General features: G+C 40.1%; 1 long non-coding RNA gene across 4 annotated transcripts in view; it reads right to left on the reverse strand.

Annotated features, from left to right (window-relative positions):
• Positions 1-1,159: 1,159 nt before the first annotated feature.
• The window catches only part of LOC308459217, a 29,574-nt gene continuing 12,767 nt past the window's right edge, over positions 1,160-17,966 (reverse strand). The window contains exons 2-4 of one of the 4 annotated variants that reach the window (XR_013977912.1): positions 12,984-13,065; positions 11,625-11,816; positions 11,336-11,445 (exon numbers count right to left, since the gene is read on the reverse strand). This is a non-coding gene — a long non-coding RNA (uncharacterized lncRNA). Of the gene's footprint in view, positions 1,725-11,335; positions 11,817-12,983; positions 13,066-17,966 lie in introns of those variants that run through there. The other 3 variants (XR_013977910.1, XR_013977911.1, XR_013977913.1) reach the window with 3 other exon arrangements.

Below are 17,966 nucleotides of genomic sequence, written 5' to 3' on the forward strand. Positions count from 1 at the left end.
CTGAATGCTGCATTCCACCACCACCTCATGGTTTCTTCTCTAGCTGACCCTGAACATCTCATGACTATTGAGCATGCTCAGTCCTCATTGCCCTTGCCTCTCTCCACCTGGCTTGGGGAGGGGCTTGACAGGCTTCACAAGGACTGTGGCTGCTGCTCAGCAGAGAGGGCTTCTCTTTTAAATTGTTTTTAATTTTTATCTGTGTTGTTTTAAAAGAGACCATCTTGGCTGTGAGCCCTGCACCCTGCCTTGCTGGCCTTTTCCCATATGGCCTAGGAGAGCGGAGTGCTGACTGACTCCAGCTACAAAAGCTGAGGCTGTTGAACAGATTCTTGGGCTAGAGGATTGTTGAGAGAGCTTGTTGCTGTTATTGATGTATCTTTAGTTTTAGATCTTATGATTTACGTGGAAATTGTTTTCATTTGGTTGTGTACTTTTTGATGTGTTTTATTTCTTGTTTATGACTTCTGTAATTGTAATTATGTACGGTAATTCTTACGTTGTAAGCCGCCTTGAGCATAGTTTCAACTATGGGAAGGCAGCATACAAATAAAATGATGTTTTTAGTGGGGGGGGGCTCCTTATGTTTCCTCAAGCATGCTGATACCTCCCCCTTTTTCCCAGCAGCCTCATTGGGCTCCAATCCTGAGGGAGTGTTGCTAGTACAATGCAGCTCCCGAAAATTAAAAATCACAGCAGACATTTCTGAGTAAATATACTAGGTTTGAAAACTGAATTCCTCCTGCAAATTATACACAAATCTAGGGGGCATTGAATATCGCAGTTGTCTAGCAACCATGTCGCAAGTTTCTCAACCATCTCCAGCTTACTTTCAACTGGAGCAAAAGGTAAGAAAGTGATTGGGGAGCCCAAATGTCTAGAGCAAGAATGCAGAACTTGTGGTACTCCTGATGTTGTTGCGACTTCCAACTAGACGTGGAAGGATCTGTTAATCTCAGTTCTCTCAGTTTCTCATTTTTCCAATCTTAGGTCCAGTTTACATTTTGTGGTGATTTTTTTTTATAAAAAAAATAATTCTAATTTCAATGTGAATTTCTCCCAATAAACAATTTTTAATGTGCAGTTTTGACAAATGTACACGCTTTTGCAAGGGATTTCCCCTAATATAACACACATTTGTATGCTGCTTTTGTGAATAACTTCATTTTTATGCCCAGTTCCCCTAATATATTTACATTTTTGTAAGCATTATTTACTTCAAGAACAGCATTGGAAAATTAGGATAAGTACAAATTAGGATACATGTGTTTCAGTTTGCATGTTATTTTGGAAAATGCAAACATGATATATTAGATACGGCTTTAAATGCATACTGAATTGAATTTCTCCTCCATACCTATTCCCAACAAGTTCTGGTGTATCCATTGCAATGTCTGGGGAAAAGAGTATTGTGCTTGACCCTAGGTATGTTCAGTGGCTACTTTGTCCCTATTCTAGACATGATGACCAACAAAGAAAAGCAAGCTAGCTCTGAAATGAAATAAAGATTGTTGATTGCTTTTTCCTATCAAAGGTATGGAGCAAGGAGCTGAACCTGTCTACTGCAGAAGACAGCTGTAACTTTTCCATCAACTTCAAAAGACCAAGAGTTTCCCTGCAATGTCCAAGTTAATTTTCTGTAGTCAATCTGCAGCCTTGGATATTCGATTTTCTTGGTAGTGACAAGCAATATTAGCGCTGCAGAGTTTCTGCTCTTTCGTGTCCTAGAGATCAAAGAAGAAAGTTTTTAACAATTGGAGTCTGCAGAGTGGAGAGAGAAAGAGAGAGAGATTTTGCAAGCAGAACAGAGCAGTGAAACAATTTGGGCTGACACGTCAGTCGAGCCATGATGAGATGCAGCTCTGTGTCTTCTTTTCATCAGGCCCAGATGGTGTAACATCTCTGTGGGATGAGGACATTGCTAAGATGAATACATAGATAACAGCAAGTTGGTCAAGGGAGAGGTGATAGTAGCACGTTTCGGAAAGATGACAAAATGCCCCATTTGGCTCTTTTTCTTCAAGAGGCATGTGATGTGGACTCTTTTCAGATCTTCAGTAGCTTCTGGGAACAGAATGTAGTGAAAGCGCGATCTTAAAGTTTGGCCGTACATTTGCAGCTACAGGCCATTAGGAAGGCATTTAGAATGCTGTTTTGAATCTTTTTTGACTGACCTCAAAATGCTGGTGAAGTTGTATTCACCTGACCCAAGTAACTTTTGTCAAACTATGTGGAAATTTAATAGCTTGGTGCCAGACTCAACAGACCACCCGTCTTCCCAACCCCCAATTTCACCCGAGTTACATTAAACTACTTTGGCTGGTTATAAGAATTTTGACTGCAGATGTGTGGGGTTGCTACTTAGCAATGTAATTTGGTGATTACAATTGCAATGTTATTTTCTGCTTGTTTGTAGTTTGAGCCATATTAACTCTCCTCCCTGTAAGCTTTTTGGCATTGTTCGGAGGGGGAGATATTTGCTCACAATTCGCTTCTAAATATAACAATGGATTGGCTTTGAGAAATCCACTAAAATCCTTGAAAATAGTAAGCAGTGTAACAGCTCATCAGTTTTCAGTTCCATGACTGACATAGGTCACCATGTGAATGATTGTTGTGTAACGGGGGGGGGGTGAACTTTTCTGCATAATGTGGGGTGTCAGTCCACAGTTCTTAATGTTCCAACATATGGTGAGATCCACAACTTGCCATATTTTATTCAGCCTGTTTTTTAAAGGTACCTTCTGGTATCTGGCAAGCTGCAATCTTACTGTGCATCAGAACTTAGAATAGTTCTTTACTGTTCCTCAGTTGCCTGGAAAAGGCAGCTTGTCGAGAGTACATTGCAAGAAAAGGGTTTTTTTTTCCTTCATAAATTGTGCATTGCCTTACTGAAGGGATAGGATTCCCACACACACAAACACATATTGTTCCAACTTCCCTTTCTCACAGATTCGAGACTAAATTTGGACTCAAAAGGTCTCAAAGTGGGTTAGATATTAGCTACCAGAGAAAAGTGATCTCACCTACAAAATTTTTGAACCAACAGACAGCAGAATTAAAAAGAGGATGGTAGCTGTGCATTAGGAGGAGCCTTTGGTTCTTCAAGTGGCTTCCCCCATTACTCTTAACAGAATCCAAATTTGTTGTCTGTTACACAGAGCCTGCAGCCCCCAACACAGTACTGTGTGTCAAAGCCAGAGCACTGAAGCATCTCAACCCTTACAACATCTTATGCTTCCAACACTGGCTTTATAGGAACAAAAATAAAATTTCCATTATTTCTCAGCTAAGAGCCCAAATTTCTGTAGTTTTGAGTCCACCACCTATTATAGATAAAAATATTAGAACTGAAGGGCATCAATAGTAATGCAATTGCCTTGCAAACGTCTCCATCTCTCTCTCTCTCTCTCTCTCTCTCTGTGTGTGTGTGTGTGTGTTTCTATCACTTTTTCATTAAGCATAATTGATTCTTTGCTTTCCAAACTATGTATGTATATCCGTTGCAATGCTAATTAGAGAAACTGTGATTATTTCAAAGTCAAACCAGTTTTGCTGCCCAGGGGTCTAATCTAAATAGAGAATGATTCATTTCTAATGATATGGCCCACTACATATAGAGTTTAATTTGAAACACAGAAACCTGGGTTGAAAACCTATCTTTACCATCACATAGTACAGCCTCTTGTGTTTTGGCCTCAGTTCCCAATCTATAAAATGGGAATTATTATGACCTACCTTAGAGGACAAACCAAATAAAGCCTTTAATGCACTTTTGCAAATTAAAAGTGGTATCTAAATAAGAAACAGGAACAGTAGGTGTTCATCCAGGCCTTCAATATATTTGATTACAAAACTCAAATGAACAGCTTCTCTCATAAATAATTTCACCACTTTCTCCCCTCCAAGCACAGTTAGAATTAATAAATCTAAAGTGAGAAAAGCCCCAAACTTTTTTCAATCAACATTAACATATATATAGATTTCAGGATGGCTCAGTCACACACTTACAGTACTGCCAGCCATCTGTCACGAGCATTATTAGGTTCTGCGTACTGAAGGACATGACACAGAGTTGTTGCTACCAGCAGAGATGTGATCTGTCAGAACTGGGTCACATCCAACTAAACCATTACTCAACCCTGGGAAGAACAAGCATATGGGGTTGTTACTTTACCTGCTGGAGGAGTGCCATGTCTGCATGTCACATTAGATTGCAACCCTAATGAATTAGAACTTGTTTGCCAGAGTGTTGTGAGGCCATAAGAAGAATCCTACCGGATCAGAACAAAGGTCCATCTAGTCAAGTACTCTGTTTCCAACACTTATCGCAGACTATTTCTCACAGGTTTGGAATTAACAAGACCCAGGACCTTGCCCAAGATAGTGTTAATTTGATCAGTTTATGAGAAACATACCTGGCTTTGACTTAGCTTTCTGTACAGGGATTAAGGAGAATTTTAAACTGCTAGTCCTGATTTGCTTTTGGATTAGAATATTGTATCTTCTCTGAGGTGTTCCTTCTTCTAGGTGGGTACTGCTTTGGTTGTCTGATTTAAGTGAGCTCCGATGGCCAAATGTTTGTTTGTTTTCTCTTTCATCACCACTTTAGCAGAAGGACCAGAGTGGACACAGAAGATACTATCAAGATACAGGGAGCAGGGATGTGTCTGAAAGGTCCACCTTGGCAGAGGAGCGGGGGGATAGCAGGACATTCACGAGGCTGGAACAATTCGTGAACAGGGCCACTATCCAACAGGGCTGCTCCCTCAGGGAAGCACAGGGAATGGCAGTCCAGAGGAGGGCTTTCTCTGTGGTGGCCCCTCAATTGTGGAACAGAGATGTGTCTACTATTTGACAGAAGACACACCTCTTTACCCTGGCCTTTGGCACTCAAATGTATTTCTTTCATGGAGCCCACCTTCTTTGCTGAATTTATATTGTTCTGTTCCATTTGTGGTGGCTTTACCTGGTTTTATATTTTTATATTCTTTTGTCGTAATACACCTTGAAATCTTAAGGTGAAGGCAATGGTGGCTGGTGCCCCGTGGGAATGGTGAGGCAGAAAACAAGTAATCTCAAAATAGGTAGAGCCAGTGACAAGCAGAGCCAACTCTTTCTAATTTTGTCTCTATTCTCCTCCCTGCCGAGTTCTACAAAAGCAACTGAAACAAACCAGGAAGAGGAACAACAACCTTTTTGGATGGTTGTAACCCAGGTAGGTTGAAGAGGGTATTTTTTCCTAATGGGCCAGCTTCCACAGGGTGAAGGGTGGGGAAGAAATCTTAATATGTAATAAATGCAAGAACTAGCAGATTTGCAGGTGGCTCAGATGAGGGACCTACCTCACACTTCGTGAGGACTGTGTGCAGTTCATCACGTGTACCTCAGGGATGAGCTAATTTTGACAGGGCAACATCTTGTGGTGGGGGGTTAGATCCACCACCTCAACACAGTTGCTAACTGATGGATGCATGCCATGTCCTTTAAATGTGGCATGTTTATGAGAAAATCTCTGAGGTTTTTAATGTTCTCACTTCCCCACCCCTACCCTGAAAAATAGTATTTCCCCCATATATCCTCCATCATTTGTATATATGTATGGTGATCACCATTCCTCGCATCTCTACAGGGCAGTGGAATCGCACTATACAAACAGTGAACAGACTGTCAGTAAAGTTGCTGCTGCTGCTGCTGCAAGTTTCAACAGCAGGAGGGGGGCTTTTGGAAATAATAATAATATAATATTTTTTTATTATTTATACCCCACCCATCTGGCTGCATTTTCCCGGCCACTCTGGGCGGCTTCCAACAAAATATTAAAATACAATAGTCCATCAGATATTAAAAGCTTCCCTAAACAGGGAAGCTTCCCTAAAAAAGACTGAAGTTGTGCTGTTGGTGGTGCTTGTGGTGAGCCCCACCACTGAGAATCTGTTGGAGAATTTATCCAACAGTAGTGGCGCCCGCCCTGTGGAATGCCCTCCCATCAGATGTCAAAGCGATAAACAACTACCTGACATTCAGAAGACATCTGAAGGCAGCCCTGTTCAGGGAAGTTTTTAATATGTGACATTTTAGTGCATTTTTCATCTTTGTTGGAAGCCGCCCAGAGTGGCTGGGGAAACCCAGCCAGATGGGCGGGGTACAAATAATAAATTTATTATTATTATTATTATTATTATTATCATCATCATCATCATCCTCCCCCTGGATAAATTTGGTGAAATGATTCCCCAATTTTGCTGTCCACAAATAGGCCACAGATTTCCAAGAGGCCATTTGTGCAAAGTTTTAGTTTAATATGTATGACCGCCAAAAATGTGAATCTGTTTAAGGACAACTCTGAAGGATGTTGGATCGAAGAGAAGGGGGATTTGGAAATATGGACAAATCAGAAGTTGTTACTGTTGGGCTGAGTTATTGTGGTGGGGATGAGGGCTGCTGTGTTGCTGGGGATGTTGCTTTTGTTTCAAACATTGCAAGCTCTGGATGGGATGGAGGGTCTCAGGAGGTGGCAGAGGGATGCTCCTAGAGTTGTTTGGCAGGGCAGGAAGCCTCGAATCAAACTTAAGATATTGATGGATGCTAAAGAAGGAGGTGGACCTGCCCTGCCAGACCTTTAAACTTCGTTGTGAACCATCTGCCTTTTGCTGGTTGAGAGAATGGTTGCTTCTTGAAAACACTGAAGTGTTGGACAATGGCAGACGAAGTTGATGGACTATAGGGAATTGGCGGAAATGACTGGCAAGATCCGAGACCAGGTTGAAGCGTCGGTGGAAGAAGATTGGAAAAAGTTTAAAGACTATTTATAGAAATATTGTAAAATTAAGGAATGTTAGAAAAATGTTGGAATAAAATTACATAGCTTTAGTAGAAATGTCATAAGGAATTAAGTATAAATAGATTAATAGAAAATTAAAGGAAAAGTATGGCAAGAATGTGTTAAGATAATTATAGAACAGAAAACAGAGTAAGATGGAAAGGAATTGCTGAAACAAATAATAGAAGTGGAATACAAAAAGGGAGGTGTGAGGAAGTCGCTGGAAATAAGTAAATGAAATATAAGATATTGAATGAAATTTGATTTATTTTATTGTTGTTGCATTGTTTTGTTAGTTTAATGTATTGTATTGTATGTATTTTTTCTTTTCTTTTAGTGTTTAAATTTTCTGGAAAAGTAATAAATATTATTTTAAAAAAACAAAGTTTTAGTTTAATACAGTGTTAGCTTTCCTTGTTACTTCTGTCCCATTTTTCAGGCTGCAGTTCTTGTTGCACTGCAGAACTGTGGCTTGCATTTCATTCACAAAAGTGGGCATGGTGTGACACAGCATCAAACCTCAGTGGACAATGTCACTGCTCATCCACACTTCTGTCCCACCCCCCACGATTCACCAATGGAAACAGCAGGAAAGAAATCTGCCACTGCAGATTCTGAAACTTTACTCCAATTTTCTGGGTTAATGGTGTTGCAAACATTTTTTTTCTCTGGAAACAAATAACACAAATGAGCGCTAAACTTCCGCTTGGCTTTTAAATAATGTGAGAGCTCAGACTGCTGTGTGAATGTAACCTTGGTAGTGCCTACCTTCCTCTTCACAAATGAATTTAATAACCATAAATGTTTAATTCTGGGATTGCCTTATATTTTATCCCGTTTCTAGAGAAAACATCATTCTGACATTGTTGTCAACATTTATTGTGCTTGTTTCTAATAAATATATGATGATTCGGTAACTCATATTTTTTAATATACTGAATAAATCAATTTGTCCTAGGTGACACACATTTTTCAAAGTAGCCACAGGTGGGGTAAGTTAAGTGAGGGTAAAAGTGAATGGGGGGGGACACCTAATGGCATTATGCCTAGAAGTGAAATACGCATCAGTTGTATTATGGATCCAACTGAGACAAACTTGCTGATCATTCAGGATGTTTCTGAAATAACCTTGGATTAATGATGCTTAGATATCATTCCGCATTCATACGAAATGGAAAATATTTCATTTTCCATGCAGACAAAAGGAGTACAAAGAATAGTTGAAAACATGACAGGAGTGGCGCGGAAAGGTGGACTTTTTTTAGAAGAAGAAAAAATCTTTGGTCTCCCTTTTGCTTAATTGGTTTTTTTTTTTTCTGAGCAATATAAAACAGCTTGGACTTTTTGATCAACCAAATATCCTTCATCACTTCTAAGAGCTTTTTATAAAACCACAGATCTGAATATTTCTCTGACAGACATATTTTTGAATCTAGAAACAGTTCTGCAGAAAGATATTTTCATCAAAAATGTAAAACCTTATAAAAAATTCAAATGTTTTGGTGCAGTAGAGGCCCTCAACTGGAATAATGCCATCCAATGTATATACAGCGTGGTTTTATTTCTAGGTGAGTTTTTCCTTCCTACCTTTCACAGTGAAACTGATTTCAAAGGTGCCTAACTTCTATGGCTCTCAGAAAGAGCTACGGTAATAATTATTCTGATCTGTCATCACCTTGCCAGATCATGATATTTCAGGTTTCTTGTTTTGAGTAAATTTAATTCCTTATCTTTGCAGCTTCATAAAACAGAAACCCATTTTGAACAATAAAGCATAAATAATGTATTTCTATTTTTGAATGTGTTCTTGGATATGATTGCAATTTATGAGAAAAGCAACTATAATTATGAATGCAAATGATTTCACAGTTATTGCAACAGATTTTGTTTATATATGTTAAACTGTCTTGAAAGATAGCCTGCTTTCATGAGAAAAGCCTAGTTTTTTTATGTTGAGACAACACTTAGAGTAACAACTATGGAAACTAGGACAATTGCTATAGTGTGAATCAAAATGTGTTAGTTTGGGTTTTTTAGACTGGTATATCTCCAGCATTAAACAGTGTAACTTGGCAACTCACAAAAACACTGGCTATATCAGGGCCTATAGTCCTCTAAAATAAAATTCTAACTAGCTACGTGTAGAGTCTAAATCATCAAGCTCAAAAATAGATTGCAAACTGAGTAACTAATAATAATTAAAACATAAAACATCAAGCATTAAAAACTTCCTGATACAGACCTGCCTTCAGATGTATTCTAAAAGTTGTGCAATTCTTTATCTCCTTGACATCTTAAGGGAGGGCATTCCACAGGGAGGGTGCCACTACTGAGAATTATGACCCGTTAGGCCCTTTAGCCATAAAATCCTTCCCTATAATCTCTAAATGGTCTGCATCCAGATCCAGTGTTCTTTAGAGAATACCATCTACTCTTAGAGCCCCCTGTATCTGTCATTCAGTGCTTTTAATCCCATCATTTAGAGATCCATTTTGTAAGGGCACTGAGCAGAGCCTTCTTAGTGGTGGCACTGCAGATGCAGAATGATCTCGCTGGAGAGGCCTTCCATGAAACATCTTTCAACAGTGCAAAAACTTAGTTGGATACCACCCATAGAAAGTATCTCTGCCATCTTCCTGTGCCACATGATTCCTGGATATAAATATTCCTATTGCAGTACACAAGGGATGCTACTGATATTAACCAACCGTGTAAAAATGTCTTCCAGATTGCAACAGTACTGAAAGAACCACCCATAAGTTGCCCTTTGGTACTTAATGAATTGTTTACAAGTCTACAGCTTGCAAATCAAAATGTGAAAGGTATTAGAAACGAAGCAGCATGCGTGGACAAGGATGTAAGGGGTTTAAAGTGACTATATATGTTTTCAGTGTCCATCCGTATAGAATCACAGAATTGTAAAGTTGGAAGGGACCCAGAGGTTAGTGGGAAACCCAGAACAGATTTACGGGGTGCATGAGGACAGGGGAGAAAGATTGTGGGCGGGGTGGTTGTGGGTGGGGTGATCCAGGAAAAGGGAACATTACCATTCCTGTGTGCAGTGGCAAGCAGGGATCCTGCCCTAGCTATGGGGGTGGCGGTCTTCAGCACCCTGCCAAGAGTCCTCTGAATTCTGGCACCAGCCCTGCTCAGCGTATCAGGCTTCTAATAATGCCCATGTGTCACTCAAAAATGCTAGCTCTGTTTACACAAGAGATGTGTTGACTCAACATGCAAACCACCCCCAATTTCTATGCATTTATCGGGGGGGGGATCATCTTCTACACAGAGCCTGTGCATGACAAGTTGCATGTGCAGATCTTAACCTGTACAGCTTGGAGGCACATACATGCTGTTCCAAAATACAGAGGTCAGGTAGAACCAGGAGGTGCAATCCCACTTCCTCTTGCACGCTTTTGTCTGAATACAGTTGCTGTGCAAACGTAGCTGATGGAATCTTTTATTGTTTGCCCATGATATAGTGAGTTAGAGAAAAGTCCCCCTAAATCAATAAATCTGCTTCGGTAAATAAATGTAAAGCAAACCGTATCTTTTCCCACTAAGGGACTATTTCTTGCCAAAGTTTGTAATACCCTTTTTCCTGAAAGAGAAGCTGATTATGGCTGACAGCAGTCTCATTTGGAGGTCAGTAGGGCAATAGGTTAAATATTGTGGCTGAAGAACCTTCACTCAGGAAAAGGCCCACACGGTATAATGCAGTCTTTGACAAGAACAATCATATGAGGGAATAATATAATAATTCTTTTTGCCACAGAGAAGACATTATTTACACATAGAATATGTGTGGTTCTCTACCAGGTCTGGGCTTTCTACATTGTCATTCAGATATAAGAACATTGTTGCTATGCAGCATTACTAGCCAATGTTGTTGTTGTTTAGTCATTTAGCCATGTCTGACTCTTCATGACCCCATGGATCAGAGCACACCAGGCACTCCTGTCTTCCACTGCCCCCCACAGTTTGGTCAAACTCATGTGGGTAGCTTTGAGAATACTGTCCAACCATCTCGTCCTCTGTCGTCCCCTTCTCCTTGTGCCCTCAGTCTTTCCCAACATCAGGGTCTTTTCCAGGGAGTCTTCTCTTCTCATGAGGTGGCCAAAGTATTGGAGCCTCAGCTTCAGGATCTGTCCTTCCAGTGAGCACTCAGTCAGGGCTGATTTCCTTAAGAATGGATAGGTTTGATCTTCTTGCAGTCCATGGGACTCTCAAGAGTCTCCTCCAGCTGAGCCAGTGTGGTGTAGTGGTTAAGAGCGGTAGACTCGTAATCTGGGGAACCAGGTTCGCATCTCCTCTCCTCCACATGCAGCTGCTGGGTGACCTTGGGCTAGTCACACTTCTCTGAAGTCTCTCAGCCCCACTCACCTCACAGAGTGTTTGTTGTGGGGGAGGAAGGGAAAGGAGAATGTTAGCCGCTTTGAGACTCCTTCGGGTAGTGATAAAGTGGGATATCAAATCCAAACTCTTCTTCTTCTCCAGCACCATAATTCAAGTCATCAATTCATCAGCAATCAGCCTTCTCTATGGTCCAGCTCTCACTTCCATACATCACTACTGGGAAAACCATAGCTTTAACTATAGGACCTTTGTCGGCAAGGTGATGTCTACTTAGACATAGAAAAAACTTTTTAAAAATCAAACATTCATTCATAGGTTATTTTCTATTATAGTTTTATCAACATTTTGTATATTGCTATCACAGCAAAAGGAATAATTTAATGCATTATTGCACGCCACCCCAGTCTCTGAACGGTTCAAGATTCCAGGGGTTCCAGGCACTTACTCAGGGTTCATGTTTCCTTCAGAATCCAAGCCTATAATAGAGGGGTTCACAGCATTAACACTCCAAGAGGATCTTGCTTCTCCCATAGCCACAGCCTTGGATTCCATAGAAATCAGACATAACACTTTGTTGTGTATATTGGACAGACCCAACTGGTGTTCCTTGTGCTGTTTCTCCATTGAAACCTATTTGCTAATGGAATAGGAAGGGAGCAGATATTTGCCAATACCTTCTTAACTGCAGCCCCCAGCCCCTCTCCCCAGAAATCCTTTCTGGAATATTTGGATTCTGCCAAATCAAAAGCCCTCATCCTCATAGGAGGGCACAAACTGGATACAACTCATTACCACCACCATCCTATAAGCACTTTGATGTGATTCAGTCCTTTTTCTGTCCCTATAGTCGTGCAATAACTTCTGCCTAAAGTAAAGCAAACTGCCTTCTGGCTGCATGGAACCAAACTATAACACACACACACACTTTTGGGGGTGAGGTGGGGGCACACAGGTCTGTGAGCCACAATTGCTATATCAAATCCTCTATCTACATTTTAAAAATGTGCTCACTTGCACATTGTGTTCAGACAAACAGATCTTTTTTCTTTTCTTTTGACATGATACAATGCAAAGACAGAGGAGCAAGTAGCTGTTTACATGATCCTTGAAGAGCGAGCCAAGATGGCAGCTCAAAAACAATGCACAAATGGCAGGGTTTCTACAGCTCTTTCTGGGATGCACAAACAACAGTTAATAATTAGAACTGGAACAGGATTCTGGAATAGTCAGCGGCGTATGACTATCCAGTTTTCAGTCATTAAAAGAGGGCAGCATTTATAATTTTAAACCTTTAGATTTTTATTTTTATTTTTTTTAGAAAAAGAATTGCAACAATGTAAAGCCAAGGAAGCAGCTGAAATATAAAAGCCAACATCACACAGCACATTTAGAGAGAACCATTGGTTTTCATTTGGGGGGGTTTTCCACAGCAAATAAGATGTTGGCTGGCAAAGGATATGTAGCCTTTTCGAATGCTGTCCAGATGGCCCCTGTGAATAACGCAGCACACAGCAGCGATCTACTTGTTGGACAGATAACTTACAAATTTGGAAAGAGACACTTGAAGAGCTCCTTCATTAAGCTAATAATGTGTCTGGTTACATGGTAAACAAGAGTCAAGGGGCTTCTAACATTTTCACAAAAGGAGTAAGTTTCAGCTGCTATGGCAACCTGAGCGATCCCTATGAAATCAGTTCTTAATTATCTCAGACATCATGAATCCAAGGATGCAAATGACTTGTCACAGGGGAAAAATGTGTTTAGAAAATTACATATAAAGAAGCATATCACTGCTAAAGCCCACCTTTTCTCTTCTCCAGTCCTCCCACATCTAACTTCCACTCTGGAACGAGAACTGGAGTGTTCACCTCCACACCTTATTTTAGCTGTGAAGGACAAGTTACAGGGTTATAAAAAAGAAATAACTGAGTAGAGAGAAATGGTCCCCTGTCTTTCATTCACTTTATCTCAGAACTCAAGAGCCCATGGTTGTCCAGTGAAATTTATGGTCAGTAAGCTCAGGACAAGCAAAAAGAAATCCTCCGTCATGAAATGCACACAATTTATTTACAGAAGTCATTGCCACAAGATTTTGCAAAGACACTGAGTTATATGAGTTGAAAATAAGAAGACTTGTGCATATCAATTTCCAGCTCATTTTTTTAAAGCTCAGAAGTAATCATATTACTATCTTAACATATTCTAAGAATAACCTACAGCACAAGGGATTCTTACTGTTGTTGTTAAAAACATTTGTGCTCCACCTTTTGAAATTTGCTCAAGGCAGCTAACAGTCGTTAGAAAACATAAAGTACACCATACAAAAACAAAAGGGAAACCTAACACAGTTAATATGGCAGTAAGATAAAACCAAATCAAGCTATTCTGTCCTCCCCCACTAGGGCTGGCATAGAAATTCAATTCAGTTCACATTTAAAGGCAAAACCTGCCTAATTTGCACCCTATGAAACAAAGCACGACGATTCTTCAAAATTTGCACTTCTCCAAACTTTGCAGTGCACGTACATGCATAATTTTATTTGTATGTTGCCTTTCCACAGCTCAAACCATGCTCAAGTGGCTTACAACGCGAAAAGAATTCATAGCTACAACATGACAAAAGTAGTCACAAACAATAAATAAAATACTTAAAAACACACAACCAAACTGAACCATTTCCACACAAATCACAAGATCTAAAATAAAGATACAAAAAGGCAACAGCAGCAACAAATCCCCAACAACCATCCAGTCAACCATCCACTCTAGGTGTTCCCCAGGGCCACAACACAACTGCCCTTGCCAACTGGTGCACAACCTTTCAGAATGTGTCAGAATCCTTCTGGTTCCATTGGTCCTCATGAGTGCGCCCCTCACCTCTGCACAATGCCAGTTCCCAGCATTTAAAAAGTGGGCTTACACATCTTGTCTGACTTTCATAAAATATACCGCTGCAAACATACTCTAGTTAATAAATAACACAAACAAGCATTTAGCTGAAAAGCCATTTAACATCAACTGTAATAAGTGACAGGCAAAATTATGATGGAGAACACCTATTGAAGAAGATGAAATATGACTCAGAGAAAGGGGAGATGATCTGTAATGAATGCAGTACAACCGCTTGTTTACGGTGATTGCTGTGTTCAGGCTGAAGGGGATGCATTAAAACATGCCGAATCATGATGATAGCTTCCATTTTCCTAATAAGGCTGTATCCCTTCTAGTATTATTATGTAAAATGTAGAATGTAGGTAGTAGGAGTTATAATGTTCAATAATGGTTCAGTGTAAGTATATAAATGTACAAAGCAGGTAGATTAGATGGGTGGAACATTCATTTTCTTGTCAGGCCAATGAAAGTCAAACTTAAAGTGAGCAGTCCTTTGCTTCTTGCATTATGTTTTTTATTTTAAAAAAAAACACTTCTTGTTATATTTTTGTATCTTTGAAGGAAGATGAACACTTAAAACAAACCAGCTGCCTCTTTAAGTTATAAAGCTTGCCTTGTTGAAACAAACACTAATATTTAATTTCCTTAGCAAGCACAAAAGAAGTTGATAATAACAAGCTAATTATCTAAGTTAATTATCTAATTATCCAGGGCCTGCTCTTGCTCCCTGTGAAGTCAAATGGCAATTTTGCCATTGGAGTATAAAGAGGCCTTGCAGCATTGCAATGTCATTGAACTCTATTGAAATAAGTGGAAACACGCCAATATTAATGCAATGAATGGTCTAGAAGCACCCGGTGTTGTACTATTGTTGATGCTAAGTGTGTGAAAACCAGAAATGTGTCTTAAAGGTGGGTCACTGAGAGTCCCTAAAGATGACATCTTTCTAAAGAAAGTACAGGATATAACATTTAACATAATAATACCTAGGAAATAAGATGTCTTGGGATTTTAACTCTGGTTACTGCAAATCAGTTGGAGCCCATTAAATTCAGATTCTGAACATATTCTTTCAAGGCTGTTTTAAAATTTGCAATTTTGTGGGTTTTCCCATTTCTGCTTGTATATCCTGACTGCAACAACTACAGGTGCCCCAACTCAGGAAAGTGTGACACCAACAAACGCATGTGCTTCATAGATTGCTGTATTTGTGGCTCTCCAGAACAAGCTGCCACACAGAAACCCAGACAGGGTAACAGATGACTATTTTTTTAAAAATTGCCATGGTTCCAAACAACCCATCAGTTGGCTGGATCAAGTGAACAGTGGAGTAGCCAAGTTTACAGGTGACCACAGGATGATGAAAACCTAGAAATTTGCATGAACAATGGAGCTACTACAATAAGCAGAAGCAACCTGGTAACATTCCTAATTGTGAATGGCCCAATAGGAATGATGCTCTATCATTCCTAGGGATTCTTTTCATTTATGTTATGTACTGAGTTGAATAGGATCCAAAATGCAGCAGTCTGATTGGTCCTAGAACAATAGGCTCCAGAATGCGGCAGTGTGATTGGTCCACAGGAGCCACCCAATCCAGCTCCAGGTAGAAGTGAATCCGTAACCTGATTGGCCTACAGGAGAATCCCAGAATTAGCCAATCACGTGGGGCCCATTGTGTAAATAATGTTTATAAAGCAGAGATTCTGGAGGAAATTCCATTCCTCCTCACTACTATGAGCTGAATAAAGAGCATGAAATCCACTCTCGACTCCGAGTATATTTCAATTTATTTGTTTTTTTAAAAAGGAAAGATGGTTGCCCCCACTGGCCTAAAAGTTTCCAAAAATGCACTTTTGTGGGAAACAAATGGCCCCATGAAAGGAAGGCATTTTCAACCCAGCCCAAGATACAACCAGTGGAAAAGACTGAATTAATCCCTAAGTGGTTGTATTTTAGAGGATACATTACAGGTTCCATTACAGATTGTTGTCTCCTGTACTATGCTGCTGCTGCTACTATGCCTTCTATCAGTGCAGCTAAAAATAGTGCACTAGAAGCAAAGTCGAGGACCACTCCCTGCATGCAGAACTCCCTAGGTTCAATATTTGGCCTTTTCTAGGTAGAAAGACCCCTGCCCAAGGTCCTGGATAGCCAAAACCAGTCAGAGCAGACATGCCAGTCAGACTAGATGGACAATTGGCCTTACTTGGTTTCAAGCACTTTCCTATGTTCAGAACATTGGCACAATGTATAATCATTGTTTGGGACCAATACTATTGCTGTGATTTCTTTGATATAACACCACACTGCATATCTTTCTGCTACAAGTGAATATCTTGGCTGGTTTTAATTTATTGTGTTTTTCTTTCAAAATAGCACCAAATAAATAAGCCCCTTGTCATGATTAATCACTTGCCAAACTTCATTCTGAAATGATTTCTTTCTGAGTTTATGGAAGTTCATGAAAAGGGTAAACTTCAAAGTTGCTGAAACACATTGTTTAAATGGCAAAATGCTTAATTTTTTTTTTCATCTGCAGTTTTAAGTTTTATATTACATGATTTAGCTTAGGGCAGTATTTTAAGGATGAATTATAAAGTTTCCAGGAAGTAGCTTTATAATCAGAGTACAAACATTCTTCAATAGAGCACTGTAAATACAAAGACAAAACCAGAGATGGACCTGAACCAAAACAAAATCACTAAACACAGAGCTGAAAAATAAAATAAAATAAGGTATTGTTCATAGAAATGCAGTGTTGGAAGAGAACAGAAGACCAGCGCGTCCAACCAGCTGCCCAAAATGTAGGGCCTCCCACAGATAACCTACACAAGCGAGAACATGTTGTGCTATGATCAGGGAGCAAAAACAGCACAGAAATTCCACTTCACTGGAGCCAAATAAACAAAGCCGCATACTACAGGGATGGGTATGGAAGAGGTACAGTTGAGTGATGTGGTATACTAAAGCAACAGTGGGCAACCTTTGGCTCCCAAAACTAGTTAGGCTCACCAGGCCTCTGCATTTGGCCCACAAGGCCATTTTGTCCTGCCCTATAGTGTGGGGCAGATAAGGCAGGGTATGCAGACACTGCCAATCTGCTATGGCTGAAAAGCACTGCACTTCTGCAATCACCACCGTGGTCATCCACACTTACAAAGGCACTGGGCCTTGCAAGCGCCATCAATCCGCTGATTGTTTGCTTTTGCAAAGTGATGTGCCTTTGCCCAAACTGATATGAAACCGAGCAGACAAAGGAAAATGGGAAGCATGACATGCAGTTGACAGGTGGGCAGCCCCACCCACGGCTCAGCCTTGGCTGGTGGGAGATCAGGAAGGTAAGGATCCAGACAGCTCATTGGATCCAATTCCCAACCTCTGTATTAAGGAGAAGTATCTGATTATTCTTTTAATCAGTTCCTTGAGCCTTGCCATTTAATAATCATTGGGTTGAGTCTACCAAGGTATGATAAATGAAGGAATAATGTGCATTTGGTTCATTTGTACATACTTAGGCTTAGATGTGGCATATTATAGAATCTCAGACAATGCTCAGAATGATAGAGGAAATTGGGTGTTCATCTACATGGGATTCCCTATTACAGAGGCACTACTAGCTTCGACTAGAAGTTGTGCATTTAGTAACCCCATGCTAAGGAACACTTCCAGCAGAGATCCAGCAGGCATCCTCTTGCAATTGCTTTTATTGTTAATCAGTTTAATGATTATTTGTATTGTTTTTGATGATGTTTTACCATTGTTCATTGCCCTGAGTTTTTATATGATGGTACAGAAATACTGTTACAGATGAATATAATAGGTAGGTAGAATGAGCTAGACACATGTCCTTATTGCGTAGGTATGTGCCAAGGTTAAATATGTTCTGCCTACT

Source organism: Podarcis pityusensis (genome assembly GCF_964106645.2).
Source record: "Podarcis pityusensis genome assembly, chromosome: 12".
In the NCBI taxonomy this organism is placed as follows: domain Eukaryota; kingdom Metazoa; phylum Chordata; class Lepidosauria; order Squamata; family Lacertidae; genus Podarcis; species Podarcis pityusensis.